Source organism: Dermacentor andersoni, chromosome 3 (genome assembly GCF_023375885.2).
Source record: "Dermacentor andersoni chromosome 3, qqDerAnde1_hic_scaffold, whole genome shotgun sequence".
NCBI classification, from domain to species: Eukaryota; Metazoa; Arthropoda; class Arachnida; order Ixodida; family Ixodidae; genus Dermacentor; species Dermacentor andersoni.
Window position 1 is genome coordinate 214,154,520 of NC_092816.1, and position 13,474 is coordinate 214,167,993.

At 55.6% G+C, this 13,474-nt stretch overlaps 1 protein-coding gene across 1 annotated transcript in view; it reads left to right on the forward strand.

Moving 5' to 3' along the window:
• Window positions 1-13,474, forward strand: part of LOC126535802 (testis-specific serine/threonine-protein kinase 3-like) — a 291,567-nt gene that overhangs the window by 75,032 nt on the left and 203,061 nt on the right. The window lies entirely within an intron of this gene.

The window sequence follows — 13,474 nt, forward strand, 5'->3', positions numbered from 1 at the left end:
CGCATAACTGGCGGAGCCTCCAGGACACCAAAGCGGCAACGGGGACACGAAAGCTAGAACCCGGACTGGTCAGCGGGTTGGAGCTTGCCGAGACCTGCGCCTGCCAGGGTCGTATAAGATCGGCTGTCCGGGACAGCGGACAGCCAACTTTCAATACTAGCACCCCCTGGCAGGCTTCGGCCTCCGCGGCCCCAACCCACGGGCCGCCCTGCTTCCAGCTTCGATCCCCCCGCTACTCCTTGGGTGCCCCGGAGACCCTGCGCCACCTGCTTCATTATAACCTCAGGTGCTTTACTGAGGCCTCCGGTTGCCGGTTACATGTGCCCTCCCCGAGTAGTGCTTGTAAAAAATACGATCTATCGTCGCGACCGAAAAAGCGACCAGCAACTTATACAACGCCAGTCAGAACCTTGCCTCTTCAGACAGAGGGATCACCAAATGGGGCATCCGTGCCCACTGCCTCACCGCACAGGCAGCCAGCGGCGGATCGTGAAGAAACTCGACCGCACTCCGCCATGCCGGCATGTCTAGGGGACAAACGCTTACAACATCCCTTAAGAAATCTCCTGCCTAGTGCCTAGGCAAAGCCCCATTTCAAGGAGCAAAGGCCCCCAGATTTTCTCTCTCGCACACGCTCTCACTCGCGCCGGCACAGAAAGGTCGAGCGCCGCGAGAAACGCTACGTCCCGCTTTACCTACTGGCAGTCTTTCACTGCAAAGACTCTGCCGCTAGCAATTGTGGAAATGCCGCCCTGCTTCACCCTCTCCAGCCCCGTACGTGGCAGCAGCTACCGAGAATGCGCAGAGAGGCCCGGCTTCCCCAAGCAAGCGCCGACAAGGAGAACGAGAAAAAAAAAATCCTTACTGGCCAAGACATTCACACATCCGCGTCCGTTTGAACAAGAGCGAGAGGGCCAGTCTTTCTCTCCTTTCACTGATGCCGGGGCCGAGCTTGCGCCATGCTCCCATGGTGCGAACGACGACGCCGCGGAGTCGAAGGAGGCGACGGGGGGAAAAGGGCACTCGTCAACCCATCTATACAACTCGGTGCGCACGCACGCTAGGTATGTTCTCGAGCCACAGCCGCCGCTCGTCCCGCATAGCAGCCAGTGGCCAGGTGCGGAGAATGAGGCTAGAACACCTGCAAGACAGCCTGGCATTGAGCCTGAACTTCGATTGGCGCCCATCTCCGCCACGGACACGACTGAGCAGACTTTACCTGCTTCGAGCCAAAGTGCTGACAGCGCTGTCACAGGAGGCGGCGCTCCAACCGAAGTTGTGCGCCAGTGCACCGAGACTGCTGAAAACAGCGCTAATTTGCTTCCCAAGAAGGCGAGGAAAAGGAAGCAGCGCTACCGGCCTTTCGTGGCGCCAGCACACGCACCCTCTGTCGTTGGCCCAGCCTCAGGACAACACGCCGACAGGGTGCTCTTTCGTACGCAAGGGGAAAAAACCAACTTCCTGAAACTGATGCAAAAGAATATCGCAGCACAATCTCAGCCATTCAGGGAGCATACTATGTTGGAGTGAACTTTCGGCATAATTTTGTCGCCATCGACGTGCTAACGGAGGCAGACCTGTCGCCGCTGCTACAAGTCCGCACCATCGGCAATGTGTCATTAAGGGTGAAAGCTCTTACAAAAAAACATTATGCAGATACCACGCACTGTGTGAGTCGATGTAAGCGAAGCTTTCCGGGCTTGATGCTTTGATTGACGATAATTAGCAGTAATATTGACGGCTAAAGCTGGATTTTTTCAACGTTTCGGCTAGCATGAGAGTGGTGAGTTGACGTTAAACGTTACCTTGCGTGCACCACTGCTGTTTGTCTGCGCAGCACACAGAACACAAAGGGAGAGGTGTTTGCTTGATGCGTTGTTGTGCGCCATATTTTATAACTTTTGAGAGGGTTGAGCGTTGTCATTTCTACAGATGGCACATGGCATTGTGGTAGAAGTGTTAAACTTGAATTGGATTATGGGGCTGTACGTTCCAAAACCACACTCAGATTATGAGGCAAGCCGTAGTGGCGGACTGTGGATTAATTTTGACACCATGATGTTCTTTAACGTGTCCCAAAATCTAAGTGCCGTGCGTTTTCTAGTTCGTCCGCGTCAAAATGCGGCTGCCATGGTTGGGATCATATCCACGATCTCTAGCAATGCCATAGCCACAAAACTAACGCAGCGGCTGCAGAAGTGTTGATTTGACGGTCGACCGCTTCCGAAGTGTCTCCTGGACCCTGCGGTGCGCTTTAATTAATGCAGCTCTGCTTCTGCACGCCCGGCGTAAGTTGCCCGCATGACATATTTGCATGGCGTTTATTTTTCAAAAATAGCAGCAACGTAGTGTACCGTAACTTGAACTTAAGCTTATCCAGTTTCTCCGCAACCACCCGCCGCATAGTAGTAAGGTTTGCTTGCCATCTAACGTCACCTGCTCCCCCCCCCCCCCCTGCTGCCTCTTGTCCTTCCTCCTTTCTACAGTTCTATGCACGTTCCCTCTGGACTCGCACCTTAGTAGAAAGGGTAGCCCTGCAGTTTCTGCAATGCTTCTGAGGGGAGTCACGGATAATTCCAGCAGTTAGGAGGCTAAACTGGCGATGGCCAGGGAGCTCCAGATGGCATTGTGCACATTCGACGCCGTGGGGTGAAAACGAGCTTCTAGCGTCGTCTTTCCTCTCTGACTCGCTCCTGTCGTGTATGCACACACTGTCACTCCTACCCCCCCCCGCTCCCCTCCCCCCCTGACGCGCTGTGCCTGACAGCAGCAGCCATAGCAGCAGCAGGGGGGAAAGTCGAAGAGGCAAAGAAAGCTTCGCTTTGAAACACTTGTACTGGCATCATTTACGGTGTCGACCGTTTTTTCGAAGTGGACACCATTAGGGAAAACCTTCAAGCCACCGTGGCCGTCCTTTCCTGCGGACGCAGGAGCCACAACATCGCGGTTCGATTCGCCGGCCATCAAGTTGTGCTGCTGTTGAAGCAGCGTCGCCTGGTTCGACCCAGACTCCCGTGGCCACTCCAGTGCGGTCTCTGCGGTTTGGCCACGCCGGCGTTACACGCTCGTGCGATGCCCGCGGTCTCCGCTGCGGAAATTCACATGCCACAGCCGACTATACCGCGCAGCGACCGCGCTGCATTAACTGCAGCGGCAATGACGCAGCATCAGAGCCGCGCTGCCCCAACTTACAAGTGGAGAGGAAGGCAGCCATGTTGTTGTCGTCGTCGGCAGAGCCCCTCACGCGACAGCAGGCGATCGCTAAGGCCCGCGCCTCATCAGACGCCATCCGAAGGTAGCACAGAGCCGCCTCTCGTCCTTCCGCGGCCATACTGGCTGGATGTCATTCTGAGACGCACTCAGTGGTCGCGGCGCCCAGCCGGCGGAGCAGCTTGCAACCTCCGCCGCCTGCGATACAAGGGGTGCTGTGATTGCGGCCCTCGCTGCAGCACTACGCGTCCTCAACGAAAGAGCAACGATGGACGATACCGCTCGGCAAATGTGCGCTGCGGCCCACGCCGCCCAGCAGGCCCTGCCCCACCATGGATAGACGATCTCCGAAACGTCGGCCGCGCACCCTCCGGTGGAATGTCCACTCGATGCGCTGCCGACACGCTGAACTCGCCGAGCAGCTTAATCTGCCAGGATTTTTGGCATATCACAGCGCCACCGAATGCCAGTCGCAGTCCTGCAGCACGAGACATTGCTGTGAACCGCTGCATTCGCCTGGACGGTCCCACGCGTCTCTGTATGTTCGCGCATGTCTCGCCCAAGCCATCGTACATGTCTCAGACATCGTAACCAGTGTCATCGAGTGCGTAGCTGCGACTGTGGGCGTCGGGGGATGCGACACCTGTGTCGCCAGCGTTTACGTGCAGCTCGTACGTCGGTGGGGCACTTCGTTCGTGGCTAGACTCGCTGATCGCATCGGAGGGGACTGTGTCGTGCTGGGCGATTTTACCTGCCTCCAGATGACATGGGGGTGCCTTCAAACCGAGCCCCAAGGCAGGGACTTACTCAACTCCATCGTCTCTGCGGGTTTCCAACTCCTCAACACCGGCATCCCTACATTCGTGCGGCAAGGCACTCGAAAAAGTGCTATCGATTTGCCGCTGGTTAGCGAGTGTTGCCACTACAAGTGGCGACGTAGCGCCGACACTCCAGGCTCCAATGAATATCCGATCTCTCTCAAGCCGCACGTTGCAGACCGCAAACTGATGCGCTCCTACCGTGCCACTGACTACACACAGTTCCGGAAACTCCGTGCCACGCCCCCTACTGCGAACATAGATCTCCTGACCCACGTGACATGGTGTGTCGACGCCGCCACGAAATGCTGTTCTGTGCCTGTGGGAACGCTGGTGCCCGACATCAAGCTCCTTAACCTTCAAGCTGTGCGGCGCCGTGCTGAACATCGAGCTATGAAGAGCGACAGGAAAGACGATTTGACTCCGTACAATTTCTTTGACGCGGTCACCGTCATGCCAGGCAGCGGCGCAACCAGAGCTGGAGCAGTTTGTGTATGTCGCTGGACGACACGCGCAACACCTCTTGGCGTCCTCCTTTGACCGAAGCTACCTCACTGTCCTGCGCTTTGCATCGCGGTGGCACAGGGCTTCAGTGCAGAACAGCTCGCAGACGTGTTCGCCGCTGGCTTTGCGCCACCATTTTATTCATCCTGATAGCCCAGTTTACCAGCTTCCAGAGCACAAGGCCATTCTCCTGGCGCCACTGCGCTATTTCCCGACGAGCGGAATTGTTCAGCAAGTGATAGCGCTGTGCACGGAGCACTTCACCTTGAGCGAGCTTCGCATCGTGCTCGACGCTCGGAGGCGATGCTCTGCGACGAGCGCGGATGAAATAACCTACCAAACGCTCTGAAATATCGACGACGAGCAGCTCCCTTCGCTGGTGGAGGTGTACAACCGCATGTGGCCCACCGGCGTCGTCCCTCCCGAGTGGAGAGAAGTCACCCCTCTCCTTAAGAGCGGCAAATCCCCAAGCAGCGTGAGCTCGTACCGTCCGGTTTCACTCACGTCTATCGCCGGCAAGACACTCGAGGCTTTGGCACTTGGCCGTCTAGAATGGATCCCCACGGCCCTCGACGCATTCGCTGCCGAGCAGAGCGGCTTCCGCCAGTGCGTGCAACAGCTGACGCTCTTGCCGAGGTTGTCGCTACGGTCGAGGAGGCAGAAAGCCGTGACGAGGCTGGTTACCTCGTCCTGCTTGATGTAAAGGGCGCCTTCGATGGACTGCCACACGCTACATTCGTCGGTGTGCTCCACGAGCTCGGTATCACCGGCTGGCTACTCGGCTACATCCGAGGCTTCTTGAGTGATCGCCCGCTCCGTGTTAAGTTCGGTGGTGCGTTCAGCCAATCGCGCAGTGTGTTTGCTGGTGTTCCGCAGGGCAGTGTTTTGAGCCCCTTTTTGTTTAACCTTGCCCTTGTGTGGCTCCCCGACTACATCCCGAAGGCTACTTCGCACGAAGTACGGGTGGCCATCTATGGCGACGACATCGCTTTGCTTGCCTGTGGCACTACGGATGTCGGCTGCCAGGTGCACGCGTCTGTCCAAACTGTGATCGACGCTGTGGACGAGTACTTGGAAAGCATCGGCCTCCAACTGTTGGCGACCAAAACTGAGGCACTGATAGCGCACCCACAGAGTAACACAGTAAACGGCAAGAGCGGACACTCGAGCCGTTTCGCGGCCGAGCCATTTTATTTCGGCACGCTACCATTCACATAATTTTGCTGTCCTAATTCGCCCTCCGCAGAAGTACAAACGTCATATTTTTTTTCCTTCTAGAACAATCCCATTTTGAGCAAATTAATTGCTGTCGTGTGTTTGCAGTTATTTTTCATTATCTGAATAGTTGCAACATGTCTTCTATGTGTTTTGCTTGTGCAAAGTTATTGCCACCACACCATTCATTTCCGACTATTCTCCATTATACCGGTGTCACACGACCACTTTCGATCGCGAACAAGTCCGATCCGGATTGAAATTTGAGAGTGATATTGGCGCCATCGCGCAGTTTGCGCAGAAGAATCAATCATGACTGAGAGATTCAAATCGGATTGGGCTTGATCGCGTTTAAAAGTGCGCCGTGTGACACCCGTGTTACTTGCATTTCGCTGTTTCTTCCCGTTTTCATGTATGCCTCTTATAATCTTGCTGCAATAAATTGTCTGCTGTTTTCATGTTCTTGACTATGCAAGTTGATGTATATTTAAGGAACACGGCACATTTATTTACGATACACCTTTTCGCGTGAGTTACTAGACGTACAATATCATAAGCGATAAAGTTCTACTTCCTCAACAGTTGGCATGATTGTTGCGCTAAGTTACAGCTTGAAACAGCAAATATGAATTTAAATGAAACCAACATGACTGAAACACCTTTGCGCGCTCCTCGTCACAACGCATAAACAGCGGCACAAGCGCCCGCATGAAATCACGCGATTTAAGCAAAGGTATGGGTCACAAAAAATACAAGAAACGAAACTGAAATTGCAGAGATTCGGTAGCGTGCGCGACCATCTTGGAGGCTGGTGCGTTTCGCCGATTCCGCTAGGTGGGCTGAGAGCCAAAGTCGGCCACAGGCGCCTATGGGAGTATCAGCTCTTTACGTTTACTATGTTACTCTATGGTGCGCCCATGAGCCGCGCGAGCGCGTCACAAAGTGCCACTGCTGACTCTTGGCTGCTACCCTCTCCCGTGGCACAAGAGCATCCGCTACATGGCCTGCAGATTGACTGCCGCTTCAACTTCAATGCAGCCGTCTCTCACATCTTCAAGCAATCGAGGAAAGTTGCAAGTGCCGCACGCTCTCTTCTCGCGCGTGGATGCGGATGTACGCCGCATCTTGCCCAGCGAGTATACAACTCTGTGACCACGCCAAGGGCACTCTACGCCCTCCCCATCAGAAATTCCCGAGCTGCGAACTGGAACGCTATAGACACGCAGCACCGGGCTATGGTGCGACAACTATATGGTCTCCCTCGCTCCTCCCAAAGTTGGTGCGACCCTCGGTGAAGCAGGCAACTGGCCGTCATCGCTTCGTGTACGAAGGCAGGCGCTCCACCACATTGAGCGCCTACAACGCTCACCACAAGGCCAGCGGCTGGTCTGCCGACTGCGTTCCCTGCCTAACTCGGGTATGGGGAGATCCGCTACCGTGTTCTCAAAGCTCATCAGGTCGTCGCCACAGCTCATCTCCCTCCCATACCTCTCCAGTCTGCTCGCCGTTAACACCATGGCACCCAGCGTCGTGTCAAAGCGCCGAGCCGCGGTGTGCGTCATGAGGCATGAGATGGCCTCCCTACTCCACGAGCGACTGGAGAGCGCCTGCTTGTCTACACCGATGGCTCGGTGGCGAAGGAAGGGACCGGTGCTGCGGCTTGCACGGTGCCAGACATCTTGGAGGCACTCCAGTGTCGACTCCGCTTTGTCGCGTGGTCGACGGTATCCGAGCTGGCTGCTACCGACCTCACTGGCGACCTCCTTCTCCAGCATCGGGGTGTCGTGGCGGCGGCTATCCTTAGTGACTCGTGCGGCGCTCTGCATGTTGGCCAAGGACTACGTCGGAGTGCCACTTGTTCTTCGCGTGTGCTGCACGCTGCGACACCTTGTCAGTCAAGGCTGCGGCCCTGCTCTCTAGTGGGTACCGGCACACATTGGAGAGAGAGAAGTGGTTCTTGCGGGGAAAGGAGGAAAGGCTGACACTGTCTTCTGCAACCCTTGCGGGTGCAAGGGTTGCAAAAATGTCGACGTGGGATACGGCCCTAATGTCGTCGTGGTATTCGACGACACTAAGGAGCGCTGGTAGCTCGTTGCGACCAGGAAAGAGGTCTTCCTGCCGTGCACAAGGAAGCCCCAGGCGGCCGAACTCCTGCAGGAGACGGACATGATGCTGCAGGTAGGCAGGACTGGCCAGCAGGAGGTGATCGAGTGTCTCTGGGTCACTATAGGAGGCACAGGCGGCTGAGTTGATGATCCGGAGGTGAGGGCGGCGGGTCTCTGTCCAATAGCGACCAACTTTCAATCGTAGCAGTAGCGAGCTTTCCTTGCGCGGGAGGCCGTGCTGTGGAAGAGGCCGTGGAGCGCGGCCCAGGGATACCAGTTTGTTCGGGTGGCAGGCGATGGGTGCTAATGCATACTGTGTCTCGTGAAATCCGCGGCCATTACAGCCGGGCTAAGAGGGACTGTGGAGGGGTGGGCACTCTTTGCAAGTCTGTCTGCCTTCTCATTGCCCGGGATCCCCCCGTGCGCCGGAAGCCAGTACAGGGATAGCGAGCACCCTGCCTCCTGGAGAGCTGACAGTCTTGACGAGAGCAGTAGTGACCCCAAGGCTAGCCTTTCCAGGTCTCTGCAGGCAGAGTAGGGCCGCCTTGGAGTCGCAGAAGATGGCTGCCGGGGTCGCTGGCGAATCCTTTGCCAGTAGGTCGACAGCAAGGTGGAGACCTGCTACCTCTGCTGCAGTGGAGCTTGCATGTCCCGGAAGGCGGCACAGCTTTCTCTTTTGTACAACGGGTGCAACGCAGGCTGCTGTCGATGAGCCCGTGTCCGGCATCAGGGATCCATCAATGAAGATGCGCAGATGGTCCCCAAGTCTCTCATGGAGGAGAGAGGGAGCCGTCTGCTGTAGGGCACATGCTGGGGAGCGTCTCTTGGAGACACCTGGCAACTCCGTCGTGATGGAGACTGGTGGTCGCTGTGGTGGTAATGGTGGTACAGCGTTTGCTCTCGTGCCCCCTATGACTTCCTCATAGAGGCCCCAAAGCAATCCCATGTGTGAAGCAGCCGGCAGCGTAGGTGAGTCAGGAGGGCTTGGCCAGCTGGTGTAGTCGGTCAATGGGTCGTAGCCCCTGTTCTAGGAAGAGGAGAGACACGTGCCAGGCACCTGCCTCAGCGAGAGTGGCAGCCACTTGTGAGGTGCGACGAATACCAAGGCAGAGCCGTACTGCTGAGCGATGCTGCAGCTCCCGCTTCCGAAGGCGAGGTGTGGGTAGTGCCACGAGTGGGAGGGCATACAGCAGCCGTTAGGTGGCTGCAGCCTCGAAGAGCCGCAGGGCCCACCTGATGGTATAGCCCTGTTCACGGGCAAGAAGCGTTGAGAGTGCCTTGTGGGACCGGAGTGTCTGGCTGTACAGGGCCTTAGAAGCTGGCAGCCAGGTCAGCCGGGGGTCAATACGCAGCGCCAGGTAGGTGATTGCCATGCTCCACGGAATCTGGACATCCTCTCCAGGGCGCAGCCGGGCAACTGAGCGACGGGCTGCTGCTCAGGGATGAAGCAGCAAGGCCTCAGTCTTCCTCTACGAGATGGTAAGGCCAATGCTGCACAAGTAGGCAGCAGTAGTGCCCTCATCCCGGCACGCGAATCGAGGCACCCTACTGGGTGCTGCGCGTGTTCACTGGCTGCAGTGTACTGCTTCGAGCAGGGTGGAACGCTCGGCGGCTGCTTGAAACACCCGGTTGCCTCCTTGTCCTCGCTCTCCGTTGCGCGGGCGCGTTTGTGGCAGCTGGACTGGTCCATCTCCTCGTTATCGGAAGGGGGGAGCGGGCTCGAAGCATGTGGCTCCTGTACCAGAGGGCCGTCCTCGAGACGGTCCGAGGCTACCGCAGGGGCTGCCGGTGCCATGGTGTCTCCGAGTGAGGCTGTAGGCTGGGATGGAACGGTAGCGAGACCGATGGAGGTCGCCCGTTCATTGCGCCTCTCTCCAACACGGTGGCGTACACATTGGTTTGCCGGGAAACGAAGAGGCTGACTCTCTCGCCAAGGATGCACATGGTGAGCGCTTCTCCGTCACCCACCTGGTGACAAATTTTGATGCTGGCAAAATGGCCCTTTTACGCAGCCTCACAGCGCAACACACCGACCAGCGCGTCGCGGCAGGAACGCCCTCCCGTCTGCTCCCGCGTGCGGGTCTCTCGTGCTGATTGCAGTTTTCTGCTCCGCTTGCGCATCGGCTGCTACGGCACAACTGCGCGCACACACAGGCTCACGGGGACCGGCAGCTCCGTGTGCAGCAACTCCGACGATGTGGAGACACTTGCGCACCTCTTGCTTCACTGCCCTGCCTTCGGGGCTGAGTTGGCAGGGCTCTGGACGACACTTACCGTCGCTACGGTGTGCCATCCAACACCCTGCAGAGACTACTCTTCCCCAATGCTCACAGTTCCATCATCAAGCGTGCATTTGCGGCATTGCTTCAATTCTGTGACACAACAAACTTTAGAGCGCAGCTTTAGGCTCCGCATACGCTTCTCCACTATATGTACCTTTTATTACTATTACTTTCCACCTTCTTCCTTCCACCCCACTCGACTCTCTCTCTCTCCCTCTTTTTACTCTCCCCTCCCCTTCCTCGTGCAGTACTGTTGAGGTGACCTCACCAGAGAGTCAGTTATGACACTCCGCTTTTTTCTTCCCCTTTCCTCATAAAAATCACTCACAGACACACACAGAACTTCGTGTACAATGACCCTGATGGTCTCTTAGAAGTCACCGCAGCCCAGTTCCTGGTATGCGCACTGCGGCGTAAGAACTTGGCGGTTATATTGCCTAGTTCGCATTTCCAGAGTTTTCTCAATCGTCCTTGCCTATGCCAAGAACTCAGCTACGGTCTTCGGTGGGTTGCGGATCAGTTCGACGATAAGTTCTTGCTTTGCACCTCGCATCAAGAAGCGGACTTCTTTCTCGTCGGAAATTTCCGGGTCGGAGTGCCGGAAAAGACGGGTCATCTCTTCCGGGAAGATGGCGATGGTCTCATTGGGTAGTTGAGCTCGGGTTTCCAGCAGAACTTCGGCCCTTTCTTTTTGGACAACGCTCGTGAAAATCCTCAGGAAGTTACTGCGGAACAGGTCCCACGTTGTAAGGGTGGACTCCTGGTACTCGAACCAAGTCCTGGCGGCATCTTCCAAGGAGAAGTACACATGGCGTAGCTTATCCTCAGAGGTACAGTTGTCGAAGGTTGAGATTTTTTCGAGGGTTTCGAGCCAGCTTTCCGGTTCCTCCGACAAAGCATCACGGAAGGTAGGGGCCTCCCTGGGTTGCTGAAGCACGATGGGGGACGCTAGGGCTGCCATTGTGGTTGTCAAGCTTGCCACGGTCTTCCTGGTTGTATTAGGCAGGAGTTTGTGCTCTGGGGGCAGTCCTTGCAGTCTGCGGCCAGCTCACTGGTCTTGGGCGACGTTGGTGTTGTATTCGCGTTTTGGGCTTGGATCGCGGCTTTGCGGGGGCGTTCGGTACATGAACGTAGAGCACCTCGACCGTAGTAGTGATGGTGAAGAAGGCAGCAAAACTGTGATTGACGAAACTAGCGTTTTATTGGGCGAACTTCTGCCCTCAAAAGCAGGCTACACTCAAAGAACAACGATAGCGGCGAACACATGCGGCCATCGTCCAAAATATGATCTGCCGGTCAAACGCTTTGCTTTTATGCAGGAGCCATCGAAGATTCGAGACAAATCGTTGGTGCTCGCGTGTCCTCCAGAAAGTCCTACACCATTCGCGTCGCGCTTACGTGCCATCAGATTACACAAGGTTCAGTGAGAACAGACAGCGGATAGAAGCATTGATAACATTCCAGAAACTTCCGATACATGCAGGCGTGTCGCGCGTTGAGTGATAACATTTGTGAGACGGCAAAAAGCGCTCACCCCAAAAAGATAAACAAGTCCACGTGTCAATATGACGTAACTCTGAAGCGTCAACGCATATTAGCAAATGCACATGCATGTTCAAATCACTAAGCGTATGCAAAACGCCCCTGCAACTGTTATTTTACACAGTAGCCGGCTCACGGAGGTAGTCGTAGACGTTAGCTCCCGGCTTACGCACGCGTGTAGTATCGCAACGGAATACCCCGAAACAGCGGAAGAGGTAGCGATTGCGCTTGCGCTTACCGATCCCCTCTGCGAGGTAGTTTTTAGCGACTCACAATCCGCACTTCGCAACTACGCGCGGGGGCGCATTTCCTCCGAACCTCTCCAGATTCTAAGGAAAGCTGGCGGACAGCACTTCGATAACACCGCGATCATATGGTTTCCAGCGCATGTCACCACCCCCACCGATGAGGGCCTCATTAACTTGAACGAGGTAGCACACCGCTATGCGCGAGAACGGACCCGCCGCGCAGAATCGGAGACCGCCTCTTCGAGTTCGGAACTCCTGGTTCAAAACAGGCAAGAACGCCTGGTCAGATACAATGACATCACCAAGCACTACCAGCTAGGCAGGCGGTTGCTGCCCCCACCTCACCCCATGCTGAAACGTCGCCAAACAGTCACCTGGCGACAATAGCAAACACAAACATTCCCCAGTCCGGTGCGATTGCAGCACATTTTCCCCGCGCAATGCCCGACTGCTCTTTGCAAATTATGTCAGGACACTAGAGCGACACTGTCACACATGTTGTGGGAGGGTCGAGTTACATCAGCTACAATGGCAGTAGCTCCGGAGGCTCTTGCGTCGAAGTGGGCCGCCGCTCAGCGCAGCTCCAACTTCAAGACACAAGAGTGGGCTGTCCAGCAAGCCCGAGAGGCGGCGACGAGGCAAGGCCTCGAAGTCCCCTCATGGGAGACCTGAGCCCGGGTCGTCAAATTTGCCGGATTCAAAATAAAGTTGTTTCCATCCATCCACAGTAGCCGTTATATTCGATTCCGATGCATACCTCAACGCTTGAGAAGTTACCGAGTTCGTACACATAAGCATCCTTTCATATTCGCGCCGTGCTCTAAAACCGCAACACGAGACCTAAAATGAGACATATAATCACCCCATTTCAATAGGTGAGCAAAAGCAGCTCAGTCTTATTCAGCGTAAAATATGAATTCCTTCCTTATGCGTTTTCAGTAAGTTCAACATAACGCGCCCAACTGACTTCTTGCAGGATGAAGCTAAATGCCTGCGGCTAAGTTTCTAACAAGCACTGGCGCTGTATGTAACTTGAGTGGTCGCAGATTACCCGTGGGCGAAGGATACCGTAAAGCGCGCGGATTATTATAACGATAGCATGCCGCCAGCAATATGACGCCTTCTATTATGTGATTCCTTATTTCAACAGCGTTCCGCACACAGTAGACTGCCAAATCGGATAAATTCAAGAACACAAAATGCACGATAAGCACGCTCCGCATAGGCTCGGAATAATGGGCTAGTAAAGAAACCATTTTATGCGTCCCCTTGCCTCAGTTACTATACAACGTACCATGGTTCTGGCAGCGTTTGCGATTTTCAAAGCACTTACGGATAGCGGCAAGTGACCAAATCACATGCAGTTATCGAGACGAATGGCTTTTTCGATTGACATCGAGAGACGCAGCGCGCTTGCCTTGTCCGTTGCCAATCGCGTCGGCTAAACGTCGCGATGACTTCCTGGCGATAGCATGTCATATACGCAGAATGGGCACGTAAGTTGGAATTCACTTACCGTGGAGGATTCGCTTTTATATCCAACGGATGAC